The sequence below is a fragment of the Rhynchophorus ferrugineus genome, unplaced genomic scaffold, assembly GCF_030347505.1.
Source record: "Rhynchophorus ferrugineus isolate W39M unplaced genomic scaffold, kcgeb_rfMv2 rfM1, whole genome shotgun sequence".
Taxonomy (NCBI): Eukaryota; Metazoa; Arthropoda; class Insecta; order Coleoptera; family Curculionidae; genus Rhynchophorus; species Rhynchophorus ferrugineus.
In genome coordinates this window covers 38,946,931-38,969,029 of record NW_027472580.1, presented here as the reverse complement: position 1 = coordinate 38,969,029, position 22,099 = coordinate 38,946,931, and the positions used below count along the sequence as shown (strand labels likewise).

Here is a 22,099-nt window from a genome sequence, read left to right as displayed (position 1 = left end):
AGTCATAGCCCCTTTGAAGCATATATAGAGTCATTCCTAAAAACACGGCATCAGTGTTGATTTTCTACTTGTCCGTCCAGTGTCAGAAAAATTTAATTTATACAATAAAATTCATGTATATTAAATAACTTACCCCTTGGTTTTCCCCATAAAAGTTGTTCCCCTTTTATTATATATATATATATATATATATATATATATATATATATATATATATATATATATATATATATATATATATGTTGATGTAAAATATACAGTTAATTAAAAACAGCTATTGATTATTAAACAGTGATTAACGGTCGATGAAGGTGAAATCCGTCAACGAATGCATCGTTACCGTTAGAAGAACCGTCAACATCATCATCATCATCGTCGCCATCTAATACCGACCATCCAATAGCAATTTTAGGCGGTGACGTAAAACTAGCCCCAATTTAGTTTCGCATACCACTAAGAGGCCCAGGCCGAAGCCTTGGGGTACCCCAATCTACATATTCACGGCGACCTAGATTCTTGCGTTCGAGCCAGCCATTCACCGAGCTAACGGGAAAGCATCGATTCAGTTTCACTATTGGTGGTGGCGTGGCTAGGTGCTCGGTACAAACAAGCGCGCTGCCGAAATCTTAATCTGGGTTCCTCGTCGCTGTTACGTTCGCGATTTGCGAGTAGTGCACCAATTTCAATCGCTTAAACTCGCTACTTAGTGGATTTTAAGCGGATTTGTTGATGTTTTCTTTATTTTATTCGTTTTTTTAAATTGTACTGTGTCACTGTTTGTGTGAGTATAGAAAACATAATAGTTTGAATGCAGTCAGTGATTTTCTGATGTGAGTATTCTTGTACCAATCTACTACTAATATATAACTTTCTATGTATTTTAAATTAACAAAATTTATTATGATTTTAAAAAGTGTACCAATCTATCTACAATATTACATGAATAGTTTAAATATTTGAAATATAAATATAATATGTATTTATAGCTTTCCAATTATACATAACTAAAAGCAGTATAGTATCTGAAGTAATTTATGAATTATTTTATTCCTAATCGTTACAATTCATAAAATTTATATTGAAACAAATTTGATAAATTTGATATAATTATAAACAATATAAATGTTTCATGTTTCTAGTAATTGAACGTTAAAAACACAATTAATTACCAATAACTCATTGCATTCCTATAAATACAAGTGTAGTGTTTATTAAAATTATTATCTTCATTATTACAGGTAAGAAAGACAAATTTGTTGTGAGCTTGTCATCAAAGAATAATCAATCCAAATATTCCACATATTTTCAAAAATAATTGAAATATTTGTGATACAATTGATTCTAATATGTTTATATACTGATAAAAATGTAATAAAGCAATATATAAGTATAATTATATGAAAGTGAAAAATCAAGTAAGATAAACGACTACCTCATTCCGGTTTAACCAAACCTCCGTTTATATATCTTCGTCATTGTAATTTACAAGGTTACTAGATCTAAAAATATACTACCGCAAAATAAATGACAATCCGTACAGATGTATTTTTCTGTTATATATTTGAAAGTGTCTATTTTCAATCCACTATTGTATAACAACGTTAGAGAGGTTATCATTGGTCTGATGATGTAAACAGAAACGTCACATTACTTGGACTGTTGTTTGGAGATTAATAGTAATTAATAAGGTTTCAAAATAAATATGTCATTCATTAATAATCCGAAAATATATTAATTTTCAGAGACGCTAGTAATTCTTTTACTTAAAATAAATTAAAGAGAAATATGAAATAAAACCCAAAGCTCGAATAAAGTTTTAACTAAATAACTACACAGTTTATATTATATTATAATCTAAACATTGTTAGTTTATTCATTAGAATTTGACTAAATAATTAATAAAAATCCAGTGGAGAATCAAAGAGTTATATTTCTCTTATATATTAAATAACAAATCAAATATCGAAAAAAATATTTTACAAAGCTTTGCCAATATTTATTATAATAAAATGGAGGATATCGAATAGAAGACATATTTAAATAAAAAACAGTTATAATATATAGAACAATAATATTTCTTTAAATTAATAAAAATTAAAAACGAATAATAATAAATACATTTCTTCAGAACTAAGTAAAAGTAGTACTTAAATTTCTAAAATGGTTTAAAATTATTAGGAAATATGAAGTAGTGAAAAATTATTTTCTTGCAAAGTAAAATTGCAAATTTTAAAATTGCCACGTAATTTTAAAAAATGCGTTGGTTGGAATAATAAAAAATAGGTAATATTAACTTAAACATAGTACATATTTATTAAATACTTTTTTAGTCAATTATATAATATAAATTTGTTGCAATAGCATGATTATCGTAATCGCGATCAATGTAATACTTAAATAATTATCTAACGATGATATAAACTTCTATAAAAGTAATAAATAGGTTCGGCCGAATCTAACTGTAAAATTCATCAAGAAATTCGAGTGGATACCTTGATTTAATTTGTCGACAATTGAACACTTACTCTTCAGAGTCTAGCCCAAAAGAGTTCATTGAACCGGCGCTTTTACTTAACTGTTCAATAGGAATATTTTGTAACTATTTTTCTTTGATTTTTAGTTATATAATATATTTGTAGATAGAATGTTTGATGTAACAATGGCAAATTATTCTATTTGCGTAAATTGTTTCAGGTGAATAATACTGTTAAAGAAATTATTTTAAATTTCTTTGCTTACCTACGCTAGATAGTATACATAGATAGTCATTTTGGTAGATTTTTATAATGCTTTTGATTTATGTATCCAATTAATTCAACTTATTACGAATCGAAAGGTGCTATGATTTCTATGTAAAAATTCTTTACGCTTTTGGACTATTAATAATCATCAATATCGATATCTCTCAAGATTGTTTTTTACAATTAAGGATTCCAATTCCTATTACTCCAAATACACTATGAACACATCTTATCTGTATTAAACCTTTCGTTTAAAATTAGCAATAAATGATAACTGATTTTCTTGATGTTCTAAAACTATTGCCATGGCCACTGTTATTCGACTTAATTTTGATTGATTAATTAATTGATTTATGATTTAGCATTTTTTCCAATAAATGACAAAAGTTATTTAACCAAAACCACTATAACTTATAATCTAAGACCTTTTCATTTAATCGATAGTAATCTAAAAACCGTATGGGTTTTTCAATAATAGTGTCAGACCAGAGTGTCTTAATAATATGTTATTACGTATTACAATGGTCTCCGATATCATGATAAATTCTCCAAAATCAACCTTAAATTAAACCAGAAAACGAAGGCACGAATGCGTAAAAATATGGAAAGTACGTTTTAAATTACCAATAATTGCCAAAGTGAAACTCTCCCAAAGTATGCGTTAATAGCCCAAAATAATTGTTATAGCGGTAAGAGTACGTTGCACTAAAAATAATTAATCAAAAGAAATAATTTAGGTGCCTTCGCTAATTTGTAAATAATTACACTAATTGTTACGATATGAACACGAAATATTTTTATTTATTCTCCACACATTGTTTTAAAATATTCCGTAATCTTTAGATATTGAACAAAATAGGTCCGCATTATTATTCAGATGATATTTCTTCATTCTTAATTAATTTTATTATGCCAACTAATCGACAACAAATGTTACCTGAGTGTTATAAATCTACATGAAACTATTCCTCTGAATAAGCCAGAATTGTGGTCTGATAATTTTGATTCCTGCGTTACTATAATACATTTTCCCATATAACATCATATGGGTTCTTTACAAATGTAAATTAGATATTAAATAAAATCAAAAAACCACTTCGAATACATCGTTTACAACCAAAGAAGAATTCAAAAAAATTAATTCAGAAATCAATTTTCGCAAGTTCTTTGAATAGTAGAAGAAATGTTAGGTTACTACGTGAAGAGGTCAAAATAGAGTTAGAAAATATTGATAATTAAATAATCTTCATGCTTTATTTATTTCAGTTTTGACTATTTTTTGATCACAGTGTTATTTGGAGCTAAAACATTTTTGCGTATGTTTTCATAGTTACCTTAGATTTTGTAAAAATTGCAAAAATTTTCAATGTTTACAACAAATACTAACCATTATTAACAATATCGGGTACATAATAAACAAGGTCAAGACGTTTAACCTAGTATGTTGGACAATTGTAATATTACCACTGTATAATAATGCATCATAAACAGAATTTATATTAATACCGATCGAACCAATTTTTGCTTTAAAATTATTGTTGTGGCCTTATGAATATTTATAAAGTATATTAATATTTTTAAAAAAATATGGTCCAATGTTTTACTATTTCTGCTTGTTATAAGGGTAAATCTGACTTGAAAAAATTATGGGACTGAAACATCAATTCGTCATAGTCTTATCATTAATATTTCAGTATATAATAAATAGAAAAATATATTTAGATCTGTTTGTTTTACATTTATTTATTTTTAAGATAATCTTATGTTAATCAATATTCACAATAAAATAGTATCAACATTAACAGTTATAACACAACATAGCAACATTAACAACTTAAAAACAAATTAATAATAATTCACATTTATAAATGAAATAACAAACGTCTAATTAGATCATTAATTTATTTCGATACCCTAACTAACATTTTTCATATGACTTGTGGTTTGTCTTTTATTTCCGCAGTCATATGTTTCAATATCATATAGGCCCAATGGCACAGGCCTAGCTAAAGCACCCACGTCAATAATCTTATTCCTGTAATATCTTGAATCGGATTAAGTACAAACATAAGAGCTTAAAATAAAATTTGAACCATTATTTAATTAGTTCTTAGGAAGTGATGGCTTTTTTGATTTTAACCTAAGTCCTGGTACTTTTTAAAAATAGTTCCTATATTACTAAATATATTAGTATCCCTTCTCTTCTAATTGTCTTCATTTAAGTACCTTCCTTCATAAGTCTGATGATGTATGTTAGGTAGAACGACAAACCACTGTGTATTAATTTTTTATTATTTATTTTATCGCATTTTGGAGCGGTGAGAATTAGCCCAAACATTACGTGATCGAAAAGTTAAACTAAGAAAAAAGTGCAAAAACCTTTATCTCATATTAAATAATCTTCAATAATTTTTAGTAATTTGGTGTTTTGATTCCAAAAATAATAATAAAAAATCGAATAAGCTACCAATTTCTAACAATTTAATATGTATGTAGTAAGAATTTTGTAAATATTAATGTTGCGTAAAAGTATATTTCTAAGTTGGCAATATGGTAAAATACTTATTCAGACAATATGAAGGAAACTTCTTAATATAATTTTGCGGAAGGCTAACTATGCCGCTTATAATTGCTGTGTGGAAATTTAAAAGCTATCATCATTCTCTTTAATCAGCAGGATATATTAACAAAATTTCCATATTTTATATGGAAGTAAGAGAGCTAGTGATTCCTCATAAAAAAACTTTCCACATACTCACTCTACTTAAAGTGTTCGCTAAATATAGTGTTTATATAGCTACCAGACAAGTTCAAATGTTTTGAGACAACCACCTACCCATCTATAACATCTACTATATCTACAACCATATAAGACCAATAAGACTAATGTGTCTAAATACATACAACTACAATAAATATATTATTTTTTGTTAATTGTTATTAGTAATACACAATGTTTACTTAATTTTTTGATACATAGAAATAATTTTTTTTAATTGGGAACAAAAACAACTTAATGATGATCAATTAACCTATTAGTAGAAAATATATAACGCTATCTATAAATATACGCCATATTATCAGCTATTTTGTTTATCTAAAATCAATAAAAAGAACAACTACTTAGTTGGTGTTTACTTAAATCGTTACGAAAATATTTATGGATCATTTTTAATTACTAAGATGTTACCAAGTGCTGCACATGTGATTACAAATATATTTATTAAATAGTTAGTTTTAATGCAGATTTTACGAAGGTCAGATATTGGTGAACTTTCTAGTCGATTTACTACCGGTTTAACTCATTATTGGAATTATATTTGGAATTTAATATATTTAAAAAATTATCATATAAATATTACAAGCAGAGTTACAAATTTATGTTATAATTAGTTTTTCTCCAATATTCATTTGATAGATAGTAGGGTATAACGGAGTTAATAGACAATATATTCCATTAACATAACGCACCTGGTCAAAAAAACGCACATGTTCAACATTTAATTTGATTGATATATAAATCCTTGATATTTATAGCTCCTCCTATATAGCTACAAAATTATTTAATAAATTAATAACAATAACATTTTTTTCAAACATAAATTGAAGGATTAAGAATATTAGAGTTTGAGATAATTATACTAAAATATAAAGTTAATTTTACATATTACTCTTTTTTTTTTACATCTACTAAAATTTTCGGTGAATTCGACAATCTAGTAAGGAGCAGAAAATACTTATCCATTCTGGATTCTAACACCTGCAAAATATGTCCACTTAAATCCAACAGTCAGCAAAACTCACCTTTCACCCGGTGAACAAATACCTGATTAAAATCGAGAAAATGTGAATGTCATGTATTGTAATCGATAAACGATTATTTCATATAATACTTACGGCTATAAATAAATTGATAAATCTGAATAGTTTATCTTTATTGATCATATTATTATTATAATGCCAGTTTTTTTTTAATCAAATACATCAAAAGAAAGGTTTTATAAGAGAACACATACATATTATAATGGTGGCTCCCAATTCTTTTTAACAAGGTTCTATTAAAATAGCTTTACCAGGTCTTAACAACCCTTGAAACAATTTTCTCTACTAGTCTCACCAAAAGGACATCCTAATAATAATCGGTATCAATGGTTATGATTGGGCTTTTGTTGTAATTACATTTAGTGTAAAATTGAAATAATATGTCTTTGACCTGCTAGAATACAAACATTTCTTGTTTTTGAATGAAGCTCATGTTTATTTATGACATTAGCTGACACTAGGTGCTTATTAAATAAAACGTGTAATGTAATTCAAAATATAATATGATATTAAAATACACAAGATATGTATGAAATGACCTTCTGAAGGAATATTTAACAATAGTATAAAAATATAATAGGCTTCTGCACTAAAAATATTAACAAAAATTTGCCTCAGCTATTGAATATAATCGACTAACTGAGTTGTTATGGTACTGAGATATAACGTTAAGAGTAAATTACGTTTATTTATAGTAATAAAAAGCTGCTAATAAGTTTCAACAGATCGTCAATGAATTCTACGTATTAGATTTCCTGTCCAGTCTGTAATAATTACAGGAAAAACCCATATTAGATTTTTTTATTCTATTTTTATCTGGTCAACAATAATACAAAACTGATAGAGATCACAGATGTTAGTTAAACTTAAAGGGAAATAAAGCGTTATTTGATTATATGCTTGTATGTATTATGATAATTTTTTCTATTTAAAAAGATCCATAAATAAAAATGTTCTTCATTCTGTATACATTTTTTCAATTTTTCTGGCACCATAGCGATAATGTGTCAAGTGAATGACGTTGTTTTGGCAGCGGTCCAATTATCGATCGATTTTGCACTTGCTTAGAAATTTGAAACCATATTCTGGCCAAACCATGCTACATGGATATGAAAACATACCATTCAGAATGCATATTTCAAAACCCTTTCAACATGTAACTCAGACTTTTCCAAATGTTCAGACCCAAAGCTGTAGCTGAGCTCATACAAAGGTATGATTTCCAACTGTTTACTGTCAATTTTGCTACTTTTTCATTTGTTCATATGTTAAAACGGTTTCCAACTGATATTTTTAGTTAATTCCTCTGGATGTCATTTACTATTGTTTTGAATATTTCCTATTTTATGTAAACATAGGGAAACTTTGTCCTTGACATCAAATAATCCACTTTTAAAATGCAAGTGAAATATTCTAAAGGTGCTTTAAGGACTTCGGCACCAGATTTCTTCAATTTGAACCAAATAAATAATGGATGTTGAAAATGCAATTTTGACCCTGAATAACTCAATAATATTAAATGGAAACCTATTGTTTAATGTAGGGAAATATTAGAACAATCGAATTTAATAGTAAGTTTAGGTTGTTTAACAATTGTTTACATTTTTATTTTATATTTTAATCGCTAATCAAGCAATCAATCAAGTTATGCAAGCACCTCATATAATGAAACCCAAAAGGTTCAATATTCTATATTATATTGATGTTTTTATAATAATTATAATTTATTCTTGAACGCAAATTAGTTATATAATATATCACTCATAGAATTCTGGTAAAAATTAATACATCTGATTTTAATTATTTATTAAAACTATTGCATAAACAATATGCAATCTATAACAAATATGTTGCAGATATATTTGTATCGGCGGTAACAATTCGCAGGAGAAAGCTGCAGTTTATTGGCTAACGAACAGTGGTTCGGTCTGTAGCAATAGTCGATCAATTTGCCATCGAGCAAAAAAAAGAGTTAAGAGAAAGGAACGAGAAAACCAACTTAAAATCGAAGCGAAATGACCCCGGTTCATGAAGGATATAAAACCGGATTATACAGATATATTTTTTTAGAAGTAACGGCATTACAATGTTTTCCTTTACAGTAGTTTATTAGCTGATGGTTAATTAAGAACTAACAGTAACAAATATCTAAATATATAGTATTTTTTGAGATGATTAATTAAGGATTGTCAATTTTTCAAAATTTCTAATAAAATTATCGTTCACAATAATATCTAATTTTGGGAATAATATCAGAACAAGATTTTTTTTTTTGAATTTCATAAATTACTAGAAATCACATTGTTAAATTCGATTTTAGTTTACAACGTTTACCCGCTTGTAACCTATACTTATTTATACTTATGTTTTGAAGAATTTTGTAGGCATTTGACAACATAGTCGACCAGTATCAACACAAATCGAATTTTGTAGACTGATTTTGTTACATATCCGACGCATTATATGCATTCTGTATCTTTTTAACTCGTGTAAAATGTGAAAAGAAAATCCACGAGTTTATAACTAACTAGTTTTTACAAATTTCATTTCACAGTATATTCGGTATGATATATGGCGTCCATTGGCTGTGTTATTGGAAGTACTATATCAATATGCCGCAAGAAACTGTAATTAATCTGGCAACAATGAAAAACCGACATTCTAATGGTTTAAATTCGAAGTTTCAGTCAATCCGTTTCCCCTTTTTATATTTTTCCTTTTTTCCCCTGGTCATTCGTTGTCATTTACATCAAAATGGCCAGTTTTAAATAGTTGAAACCAAAACTAACATTTGAATATGATGAAAAATCATCACCATACGTTTCTAAACATTTTTGATGACAAATAATGATGTTTTGAATGTCAACAATACAATTTAGAATATTCCATGTTTAGCGCTCCTGTCGCCGCCTACACTGAATTAGACATTATAATATTAATGATGTAGTTATAGTGTGTAGATTAGCTTTTGTTCCACTTTTCTTAATCATTTTTATCATCAATATCCTCTCTGAATAATTGTTCTATTTCCCCTTCCAGCCCCTTATTTATCATACCAATCCTGCCGATGCTCACTTGTTTTATCAGGTCCACTACAAAAAAAAAGTTTCCACATTACACATTCTATAAACGCTAGATTATTTCCTTTAATTTTCGCTATGACTAGTATTTATAACTTAATTTGTTCAAATTCTCGCTCCGAAATTATTTCGTCTGTCCGTCAGTAATAGATATCGCTGATCAATATATGTGGAAGGACCTAATAATGTAACTTCCTTTCCGCGTGCTTTACATACATTTTCTTCTATCTACATATTTTTCATAGAGATTCCTCAGCTACATATACCTATACTCAAGGCCATTAGATCTAGGCCATTAGACCCAAAGTCAAGGAACTGTACTGGTTAATCGAAAGATACACTCAACTTGACCTAAAATTATAGAGGTTAGTTTATCAGTCAATCATAAAGATAATTTAGACCTATGGGGTGCAAATATGGGATTGCTCTAAAACATCAAAATCAATTGGTAATCCAATGCAGCCAAAACAAAGTTCTACGATTAATTATCAATGCTTATCGCTATTTAACCAACGAAAAGCTGCACATTATCTTCAACGTATATACGAAATCAACTTTATGTATGAAGTGATCCAAGCTTTCGCCTTAAAACATGAATTAAAGTCGTTAAATCACTGAAACGTTGAAGCAATACAGCTATTGGACAATGTGCAGGAAATCAGAATATTGAAGCGTACCACATGAACTTGTATCGGGTATAAATGTATTTTTAACTTTAGCTTAAGTAGTTTAGCTTTATTTACTATTATACAAGTACAACAGAACATTTGTAATAAATTAACTTGTAAGTTAAGATTATACTAAGCATATCTAATGCAATATGTAATTAATTGAAAAAATATATAAAGATATAGATACAGCTTTCTAACCATTCTCAAAAAGGTATATATTCATGATGGATTGGCATTGACACTAACAACGATTTTCTGAAAGCTTTTCGATGTACAATTTCATTTTTCCGAAAAAATTAATTTAATGAATAGTTTCTCAGCCACTAAAACTATTCGCAATAAATATATTAAAAAATTATTATAGTTGTACTTGGACATAATACATATATAGAGATAAATATAATATTTTACAGAATATAACCTTCTACTCTACGCACTATATTATTATTAATAAAATGCATTAGTTTTATCAAAACTGAATGTGTTTTGTATTTTTATAATTCCGACGGCTTCACAAGTCATTATCGTCAATGCCGTAAATTAAATAAAAACTATGGAAATATACTATAACTATACCAGCAATACAAATATTAAACAAGTTATTTGTGCCACTCTACGTGCTATTATCTTTTTCGATAATTTATGTGTTTTTCATATAAAAAAATATGCAGATTCTCAATCAACACGTAAATATAAATCAACCCGTTACATTCCTTTTATGTTAATTGGCCATACGAAAGTGAAAATCTTGAACTATTGACGACCAGATCCTCAACCAGAAACATTTATTTTTACGATTGTCGTGACACTATTAATTATTATACAGCAAAGTTGTTAACCTTTAAGATTGAGCTGAAGCCGGATTATATGGATACGTACTCGGATCTCGCTCTAGATAAACCACAAATTTGAAAGGTGAGCTCTTTCATTGGATGATCGCATAAAACATTCAACTTTTTACAACAGCATATTAGCCACAGGAATATATCGTCATAAAGAATTTGTCATCGGCTCGTCATATCATCAGTATTTTATTTGAAGTCAGTAGCTTTCTATAAATGTGTTCTTCAGCGTGCAGAATACTAATATAATTATAGAAAAGTGTTTATGCATCAATCATTGTTCTTAATTTGAAATTTTATTTTTTCTATGAAATACTCTCCAAATATTTTCCAACCATTATTATACGCGCGCCTGGAAAAATATCATGAAAAAGTGAAAATATATCTTCGGCACAAATTATTATTAAAACATCGCAATTTTTCCGTTATTTTACACTAAGTAGTAGATTTAGAAATTACTGAATGTTTATGTGGAGGACACTGTAGAACTACAATAAATAAATCATGCCTTGAACGCACATTATTTCTCCAATTTTGGTTCGTTGAACTCAATACCCTTACTCCACACAACACCAACCCATAACTATCTTATCCACTTTTTTAGCACGATATCTCGAATTCCTCGTTAATATACAATCCAAATTAAAAATATAAACTGTCCCAACGGATACTCTGTAATCGGTAATAATATTTTCTAATTAGAAATACACCATAAATCTCTTTTTCACTATTATTATTTTAGTAGAGCTAAACGGAACTCAAAATTCAATGATCTGTAAATAGGTTGAAATTAGAGAAATAACTAATATGCAGGTAATGTCAAATATTTAGGAACAATATTTGATAAATGTGTTTCTTCGAGGGTACATTTCAACAATTTCAATAACCGTTGTAATAGAGCCTTGTAATGAGTTACTCATGAGGTTTTGGAACTGGCCAGGATACCACCCTAAAAATGTATCAATATCATCATATTACCTAAAGTTGACCATGGATTGTCTTCTATTGCCGTAGTCGCTTCCATGCTTCAAGCTGTAGAAACTAATCAGATAAAACAGGATTCCTTTAGGTGCTTTCAAATCAACTCCTTCCGTTAATATGGGTAATATCCCAAAACCAATCTTAAGTAACGACTATCCCTCCATCTAGAGCAGAAGATTTATCAACAATAGTTAGTTACGTTCGTGCTGAGTTAACCAAAATTATTAATAAATATATAAAATAAAATGGATACGAAAAAAATAATAGGCTAATAGGATATTTTTTCTGATTATGAAGCCCTCACTGCCTTAGCAAACAAATAGCATTATCATAAAAACTATTAAATAGAGTTTACGTATAAGAAATCAAATTTGAAGTTACATCTCTAACGTTTCCTCCGAATAAATGGCTTCCATTAGGCTTAAATTTGCAAGTTATTTTCCAGCACCACTTTGAAGTGAGTTGTATGAACATAGTCATTTTCTTTATGAACATTCAACTTAGATATTCAATATGCAAAACAATTGATCAAATAAAAGTTTAAACAGTTCAATAATACCTGGAAATATTAGAAATTATTTTAATAAAATTTTCAGCTTCTATGTCCGGAAAATTATGTTCAATATTTGCTTCGTTTGGTTTGAAAGCTTTTTCTAGATATTCAGCAAATGCTTCTGCTTTTTGTTACGTGCCCAATTCCCACATAGGTCTCTTATAGGTGGACTGTGTAGACATGAGCGCTTTAGATCTTTTGTGGCTTTCCAGAAAGAGTAATCAGTTTCTTTATCATCTGTTTAATTTCTCAGATAGTCATTTATGGTTTTGTTTTTAATTTCCAGTATTTCTCTTTTCAGTATTTGGGTTATATTGTTTAAACTATTGTTATTTTCAGGTGTTATTCTAGTTGGAATAAAAATAGATTTTGAAAGCATAATTAATTTGAACTTGTAAATACTAAACAATCACAGATTTACTTGATTAATATATTTGAGGCGATGGGGAAAGCACAAATATAACAATAATTAAAAATTCAAATAACTTTTGCAGTTACATTGCACTATCTGTTGAAACAACATTAAGCATTACTCGGTTATAAGTAACCATGATTTCTATTGTACGTACTACTGCTTTGGTTCAATTATTATATCCCTTTAATATAATAGTTTAAAAAAAATATTACCTACTAAAAATTCAGGAATAAACAATTCCTCTGTGCGTCAATTTATTTCCATGTATTGTATGTATATCTCCGTTGACGTAACAACTTGTAATCAATATAATAGCTATAGAAAGTTAACTTTTCGTATTTCCAATGTTATTATACATCGAATGTTTATAAATTCAAACAATATACAATTATTTTTCTAGACCAATTAAGGACTTAGAAAAATACATTATTTACCCGCTAAGTTGCCTTGAAATTAAAATCTAAAATAGTCTAGTTATAGGATTCCAATTATCATTGTCACAACTAAGATTTAACCGATTTTCTACAATTGTTAACAATACATTTATTCAAACAAGCTTATGAATAAAACTTAGATAAAAATATTCTGAATTATTTTTGTAAGAAAATATTTAACTCATAACGCATATATTAACAAAACTGTAAGATTATTTGATCAATATACAATGTGAAATATCAACGAACAAATATTTATTTCTAATTATATATCTACTCCTAGTTCATTCAACTCTTTTGTCTTTCAATATCTTAAGCTTTACATTTGTTCATTATATAAAGCTTTTTTTCGAAATGTTGAACCTAGTGACTTTCTGTAACAGGTCAATTCAGGCCAAAGTCCCCGGCCTGGCACATAGATGACGCTACTAGAATTAAATTCATATATTTTTTAGTTAGCTCTAAACCTCAAAAGATGCGTGTGTAAATTTGACAGTCATCCAAGTGGACTGCACAGGATGAACCCGCTGGAAAGAAATTTTCGTCGAATGAAGAACTGAGGCCTATTTTGAAGCAAAGGACAAATCGCCCTACAAAAATTTATCCAAAAGTTGGAGGGTCGCTATAATAATAATTACCCTTGAAGGGAATTATGTTGAATAAAAAAAACTAATTTTGCCAAAAAAACGTGTTTTACTATGGTAGGTCGGGGACTTTTCAACTGACCTATTATAATTGATTTTGGGGTATGATTGAGTCGCTGGCTGTTTAAACGAAAAATATATTTATCAGAAAAAAGCGCTTTGTTTCTCAATGTCTTCTAATTCCATACATTTAGTACACCGTTTTTCCAATTTTTTAACCCATTCGAAATTTTCTCGAATTAAATTTTATTATTTCGTAGTTTTCCTCAACGCCATCAAAATAAATGCGTATTTTGCCTGCTTCCTCTTTCTTCTTGTTCTGGTTTCTTCTCTTTATTCGACCCAAATCCCTTACTATAGAGTCACTTATTCAAGTTTGGAAACAGAATATAGTCACAGAGAGAAAGATCTAGAATCTATAAAATACGCCTATACGCGAATCTATAAAACAGACCGTAGATCAATGTATGAATTTTTACGATAGTGACTACTAATGTGATCACCGGTACATTATCTTAATGGATTTTCTTCACCAAATTCAGTTAATTTTCTTTAAACCAAAATTAAAATATGTCCAAATACGCGATTATTGTTTTACCCTTTCCAAAATAATCGACATAAATGATGCTTCCTATTTTTAATTCAAATAGTATAATTTATGGGAATTTGGCCACCTTATTTCATAGCATTCGTACATGCTGCACAAATCTTAAATTTGGACAAATACAGGGAGCTAACAAAACCACTTCTGACGTTAAACACGCAATGGGCCCTGATTGATGTTCAGCTTATCTTATAATAGTGGATAGCTCTATTTTCCGACTATATTTTATGAAATTCACTAAGGCTATTTCATTAGATAACCACAATATTTAGATGGTTGTTGATTATTTTCGCTATCCCACTTGCTACAACTTAGATTAAAGTAGTTTTATTATTTTGGTGTGTCCAATTACTGAAATGACGCAAAACTCGTTCAAATTGCAGTTGAACATCGCCAAGCATTTCTTTGAAGAGGTTACATTGCTCATAGAGTAGATATTTTATTCACATCCAAATATTGAAGCAACATGTATCAGCCCGATTGAAACAATTACAGTTTTAATTATCTCGTGAAGTATAATGAGATTAGTATATCACTATGTACTTCCCAAATTAAAATAAAGCTAATATACTTAAACCAAAGTTAGAATACGTTGTAGAAGTTGTAGTTTAGATCGCTCCAATCTTTGGATTTCCTTCATGTTGTCGAGTAGCTGTATTGCTTCCACGTTGATGTAATTTAGTGGTTTGTGATCTTCGTTGGTTACGTAACAATAAGCATTGGTAATTAATCGCAGAACTTTGTTTTGGGTGCGTTGGATTATTAGTTGGTTTTATATCTTAGTGCAACCCCATGTTAGCACCCAATAGATCCAAATTATCTTTATGATTGATTGATAAACCACTCTCTTTGATTTTAGGTCGAGTTGAGAGTATCTTGCTTGTACAGTTGCTTGACTTTGTTCTAATCTGTTCTGCTTTTTGTCTAACATGTTGTCTTCAGCTAATTCTACTTGAGATATCCGGTATCCATCAAGTGATAAGGTTTTTGTCATTACACCACAACGCAAAAGTATTATCTACATATTTCGAACTATTAAGCTGTATTTTCCAGTCTCTCATCCATTTGTAAATCTTGTTGACCGGTACTTGTATTTCTTATTGTTATGATAACTATGTCGTCGGCAAATGTTCCAATTACTGTTACTTTGGTTGTTGGAATATCAGCAGTATAGAGCAGATATAGGAGTGGCCCCGAGACACTACCCTGTGAAACTCCAGTAGAAATAGTTTTGAGTGTTGAGAATGCCCCTTCATGAGAGACGCTTAATTTTCTTTTGCAAAAGATATGGGTCCAGCAGTCGACAATAATTCCGCCTTAGCAATTTGCTAATTTTGTAGATTAATCCCAAATACCAAATGCCGGTCGAAACTTGTGAGAAATCAGCACATGAATATAACTTTTTCCCATTTTTATTAGAATTCTAGAGTTTGTCTTTTGCAAATGACTATCAAACACAAGCGAAACGATGAACTTCGCAAGTTCTCAGAATAGTCTATCAATATATGGCAGTCGAGAGCGTGATACGTTTCAAGTTATGCGGGTGAAATTCAAAAATTTCCTGGAATATCAAACTATCCATTTAATTGCAAAATATTAAAAACAAAATAATGGAAATAATTTGCAAACTATACAAAAATCGCCGTTGTCATATCAATATAACAAATTATAACACCGACAGAAAACCATCAAAACAATCAAGAAGAAGCTATAATATTATACGTATATCGAATCGATCGAACTCAGTGTTGTTTACGAAACAGAGTGGACTATAAACATCACCTACTTTATGATGTATTGTTATAAATAAATAGCGTTATTTACATAGTATAAAACAAACGGACATGGAATAATTACAATTTTCGCATGCACGTGTTTTTGTGTGGATGTTTTATCGCAAACCCATCACCTTGACACATCCCGTAAGTCTTGTTATGAGTTTGATGCGTGTTCTCGACTCAAGGTCAGATCAAATTGACAAAAACATAACTGTTATTTACATCGTTTTAGTATGTAGTGTGCTAATTTCAAGAATCACTTCTCGGGTTTTCCTCTAGCCCGGTATTTTACATTATAAATTCCTTTAATCGACCGGGAATGAGTGAAGATGAAGAATCACAACACAAATAAGGGGATTTTCATGCTTATGTCGAAACAGTTTGGATTTAATTAAAATTATCTGTGAACGATGAAGAGTAATTAATTCAGGACTTTTTGTAAATTCCCGGATTTATTTTCTCTATCGTGGTTTTTGCTTGATAAACATAAAATTATTAATATTTTGTAAACAATGGCATTAAAAAACTGCCATTTATATTAAAATATCTGAGTAATATACAGACCAATATATTAGTAAAATCTATCAATATATTACACATAATAACCTGGTATTTTTATTATAATTAACATAATATTCCTGCAATCACCAGGAAATAAATAAAACTATTGATCCAGAAATGAATCAATAAGAATAAAATTATTATCAGAATTGCTTTTAAATAAATTAAAATGCTAATGATATGTCACACAGTATCATGTAACAAGATAAACAATTAAAATGGCAAAAAGCAATACATTCTAGTTAAATTTGGTAAGTTATAAAAGTTTGTAAACGACAGAGAAAATGGGAAATTGAACCAAAAACGAGAATTTTCATAATTATATCTAAAATATTATATTTTAACTAATATTCGTTAATATGTGAGTTTGCAGTTTCCTTTGATTAAAATTAGTTTTCTATATGATACAGAGTACAGGGTATATGTATCTCATTGTTAATAATTAAATTATTCATAAATAATCAATTAACTAAATGTGTATCATCATAGAAGGTCAATATCAGAATGAATATAAAAATAATAAATTGTTTTATAAATTTGAAAATATAGAAATAAATATTTGAGTGAAAATGGTAAAATAGATCCAAAAACGATAATTATAACAGAGATAATCACGTAACAATAATTGACATAATTATTATTTAGTTATAATTAATCTTAAAAATTTAATATATGTTTACTTTATGATAATGAAAATTTTGAATCATTTCCTTGTAAAGGCAATGTATTTTAACCGCATAATATAAAATTACTAAAATGAAAAAATGATAAGAGGAACATCGTGAAATAAATGCCTTCTAAGTAAACTGGTAAGCCTTAGAAATTTGCATCAACCACTAAAAACCCAATACCACCAGCAGCTATGTTTTAATTAAACAGTTAGAGTTCAAAATAAATAGCATTTTCCAAATATTATACATAGTTAATCACCAAAAATAAGATGTTATACGTTAAGTTTTATGTATCGTTAACTAGCATGTTCCTTAATATGTTACAGAAATTCTCATAAATGTTAAAAAATAGGCAAAATTAATCCCAGTATTATTATAAATATCTATAATTTAGATGTTTTGTAGAATAATAACTCAATTATTAAATTTTTATATTAGGTTGAATTTACTGAAACTTTTTTATTTCTTTTTGGCTAATGGAATTATTATACTAAAATTACTATACGATCTGGATATTATAACGCTACAGTTAATCGAACAATATAGAACAATATAGGAGGGTGGGCAAGGTTAAATAAGGAGAGAGAAAGAGAGAAAGGGGAAGAGAAAGGAAGAGGAAGGAATAGAATAAGGAGAAAAATTTCCTTTTCTAACTGTCGATGTAATGTATTTTAAAAAATTGCACAAAGCCGAAATAAAGGAATACCTTAAATTACCTCTGAGAAAATGTGCCTACCATTGAAAAGGCTGCATCCTGAAGAGGTTTCAGATTATCTACGACACAATTGAATCCTCAACCTAGTGAAAATATTCAATTGCACAAGTCGCAATGGTACTCAAACCAGGTAAACTAGCACATAGAGACCTATAAACAACTGCTTCATTCCAAGTTGAATCCAATACAAATAACACCGAGAAATGATTTAACCAATAAAGAAAAAGGCAAGCCAAACCAAGTCCACATATTTCTTATACTCTGAGAAGAGAAACAAAAACATCTCACAAAAGGAACTGGAAAAATAATTGGACCTTTACTTCGTAGGTTAACTTGGCAGAAGCGCATCTAAACCAAGCGTTAGCTACTCAACAGCAGGCTGTGTAGTGTGTTTACTTATGTAGTGTGCATTACTCCCTCTTAAGCAATGAGGATAATGATGATGAGAATAAATACATCATCAAGCCAATCTTGACATGCAGGATTCAATTATGGGGTATAGCAGCAAATTATGAACAAAATATATATGTATCTGGCCCTCGGTGTGCAAACAGTAAACAAGGAAATAATATACATATGTTTACCGTATATAGACAGTATAGCGTAAAGTATCAGAAGAGACTTGAGCAACATACAAACAAGGCAGTGACGTTGTGTGGAATAGGAGAACAACAGTACGTGACGCTCAAGAAATGTGACATTACCAGTCTCAGAAAAATATTCATGCACAAAGTTCCATTACCCAGTTATTCCAGAAACATTCCTTATCATAGTGAAGTGAAGTTTAGTCAACAAAATGTATATTGAAGGTGCTCAAAGACAATAAACTGTTACAATAAGGAAACATCCATGTTTTGAAAAACGCCCTGTGGATTCCTCGTACAAGCAACGTAGTTTAGAGTGTAAAGCCACCAAAAGCGGAATGAAATTACTGTGAACTAACATAGTTTACTGAAATTGGAAACTAAGCCTACAGTCCGGAATCTACGAATTTGCAGTCACCACAACCTGAGCACCTATTCCATATGAAATATACCATGAACATTTAGTTAAAAACTGTGATATTTAAATAATCGTGATTAAATGCAAACAGACGAACAAAGATACATGGGACATTCACAAATAATTTTAGCTGTGTAAACCAGACAACGACCATGTCCATCCCTTTTGGTCGTTTCTTTAGGAGGGAGGTTCGGCCTCAGTTGTTCAAAAAAAAAACAAGTGGGTGAATTTATGAGCAGACTTAAAGATGTGATAATCTCACTAATATAAACCTAAAGCTAATCCATACACGATAAAAATCGTTAAAATTCGATTCAATGCATTAAACCATTATTATTGAACTTTCAACTTTTCATTGTTGGGCAGCGTACGTTTCTACGTACATACATACATTTCTCATCTTAGATTATAGTATAATCTCGATAATCCCCATTACGATATTAAAATATTTTCGAGAAATAAGTAACTATTTCCGCGAAATGTTTTCGCTATTTTTATACCTTGAAAAATAAACTCCTTATGCACCCGACTGATCTCTCCTGATAATATCTCGTGACGTAAACAGTTTGAATCGAGTCTCCTAAACAATTATCTTATCGCTCAAAGCAGATACTTCGTTATTGTAAAAGAACCGAGCCCGATACAAACCGTAATTTAGTAAACATTGATTAGGCATCGTATATGTTGAAAAATATTTGTGCGGTCTGGTCCAAGCTATCAGTTTTCTTGTTTTTCAGTCTGGCACTATGTTTTTTCTTGCGGTGGACAAATAAATCGAACCTGGCTCCGTGTGACGGCTTCCGTCTTTATCTGCTGGTGAGTTGCTTTAATTGTTGTAGAAACTAGCCTTATCGATTCACTGCTATAGGGTCTTTAACTGATACAACCGTGTTAATTAGTTGATTTGCGTTATTTTTCCACATATTAGCACTGATAAAAATGAAATTACAACATGTTTTATTACTGTTTAATTGTATTGCTTACACAATTACTACATTTGTTCGACAAAAATATCATTGCTGAACCTCGTTGAACTTGGCGCTACTTTTTTTATTGCTCTTATTTCACTGTCGTTTTTTTAAAATAATCAATCAATTAAGATAAAACAATATTAAACTGTAAATCCTTTTGATCGCTTAAAATTTCTATTTGTAATATTATTTATTGACGAATAATTGGGATGATAATACAATTTATTATTATTATTATTGTTCTTTCCAATATGTTAGCATGAAAAAATACAGGGTGTTCCAACAGTAAGGATATATTTTATTAGTTTACTACAAGAGTGTAACGAATTGTATATCAATCGGGAATTCAATCACCTAGGATCTCTTCTTACAGTTTGTTGCACTATCGCTTTCTGTGGCTGTAACGCCTAGAAGATTCCAGGTATTAATCATTTCTAACAAACATCGTTAAACATTCTACTCAATTTAAAATAGTAAAAAGGTTTGAAGAATCAACATCGTAATCAAAATACGGGTGATAAAAGTAATTTTTCAGTAGAGAGCTATATATAAACTTGCTTTTGGAATATTTTGAACAACGAAAAAACAATCGATATGTCTTATATGCAAATTTGTTAAAACAAAGTATACAAAATAATATACTAAAATACGATTGGAACAAAACATGCTGATACAAAATCGCTAATACTCGAGGATTATGTTTTTGACAAAATCAACGCATACAATCTTTTAAATTACTGATGACGTCCTTTTGAACATATAAAATTTAGTTGTGCACCTGGAATTAAACGAAATCTTCTGGAAACTTATTATGAAATGTGTAAGTGTTTTTATGTGTTAACAGCTGTGATTTGGAAACAATTGACAAGAAACGCCATTGACTTCCATAATGACATTTGCGCATTTGAGAATTGGACATTGAAATAAAATCTCCTGCTACACAATAATCGTAAATATAAATATAACAAGTTTTGCGAAAACAGGATGTAGCAGGATGTATGTAATTGAATTAAGTGTTTTCAGATAATATAAACCTTTATTACAGCTATTACCCTCTCAAGTATTTCTGATATTACAATATCATTTTTTACAAAATATAATACAATAATTCTATATTACATTGTCTAGGATAATAAAAAAGTGACTGAGTGGTATACAATAAAATATTAAATTAAACAATAATATATGTACCTTATTTTTCTTCTGGTATTGTAAAAATAAAGTTATATATTGTAATAAATAAACAAACAAAACAAAGTTTTAAAGTGATAAAGATTTCTTAATTCTAGAATTGACATTGAACCAGGTGGAACGAGAGCAAAATCAAGACAATAAGTATATTTTATATTGATTAGATAATAATATGCCGTGTGAAAAACAATATATAATAAAAGAAATTCATTACGAATTAAAATAAAAAAGCTGATGCAATATTTAAAAATGCAAAGTGTAGAAAGACGGCTTTGATTCTTAGTTAAGTTTGCTACTTATTATTAACAATAAACGCTCAAAATCAATTCATTACATTTCTGGTAAAATAAAATATTGATAGTTACAAATTTTTTGATTTAGATTCATCTCACTGTATGAAATACAATTTACAAAGAAGCCTAT

The 22,099-nt window shown here is 29.1% G+C and overlaps 1 protein-coding gene across 3 annotated transcripts in view; it reads left to right on the top strand.

The window, feature by feature from the left end:
• The first annotated feature begins 518 nt into the window (after positions 1-518).
• The window catches only part of LOC143197075 (uncharacterized), a 90,875-nt gene continuing 69,294 nt past the window's right edge, over positions 519-22,099 (top strand). For 2 of the 3 annotated variants that reach the window (XM_076405229.1, XM_076405247.1), the window contains exon 1: positions 519-830. The gene's annotated coding sequence lies outside the window, so the exon portion shown is untranslated. Of the gene's footprint in view, positions 831-20,251; positions 20,331-22,099 lie in introns of all 3 variants that reach the window. The other variant, XM_076405239.1, reaches the window with a different exon arrangement.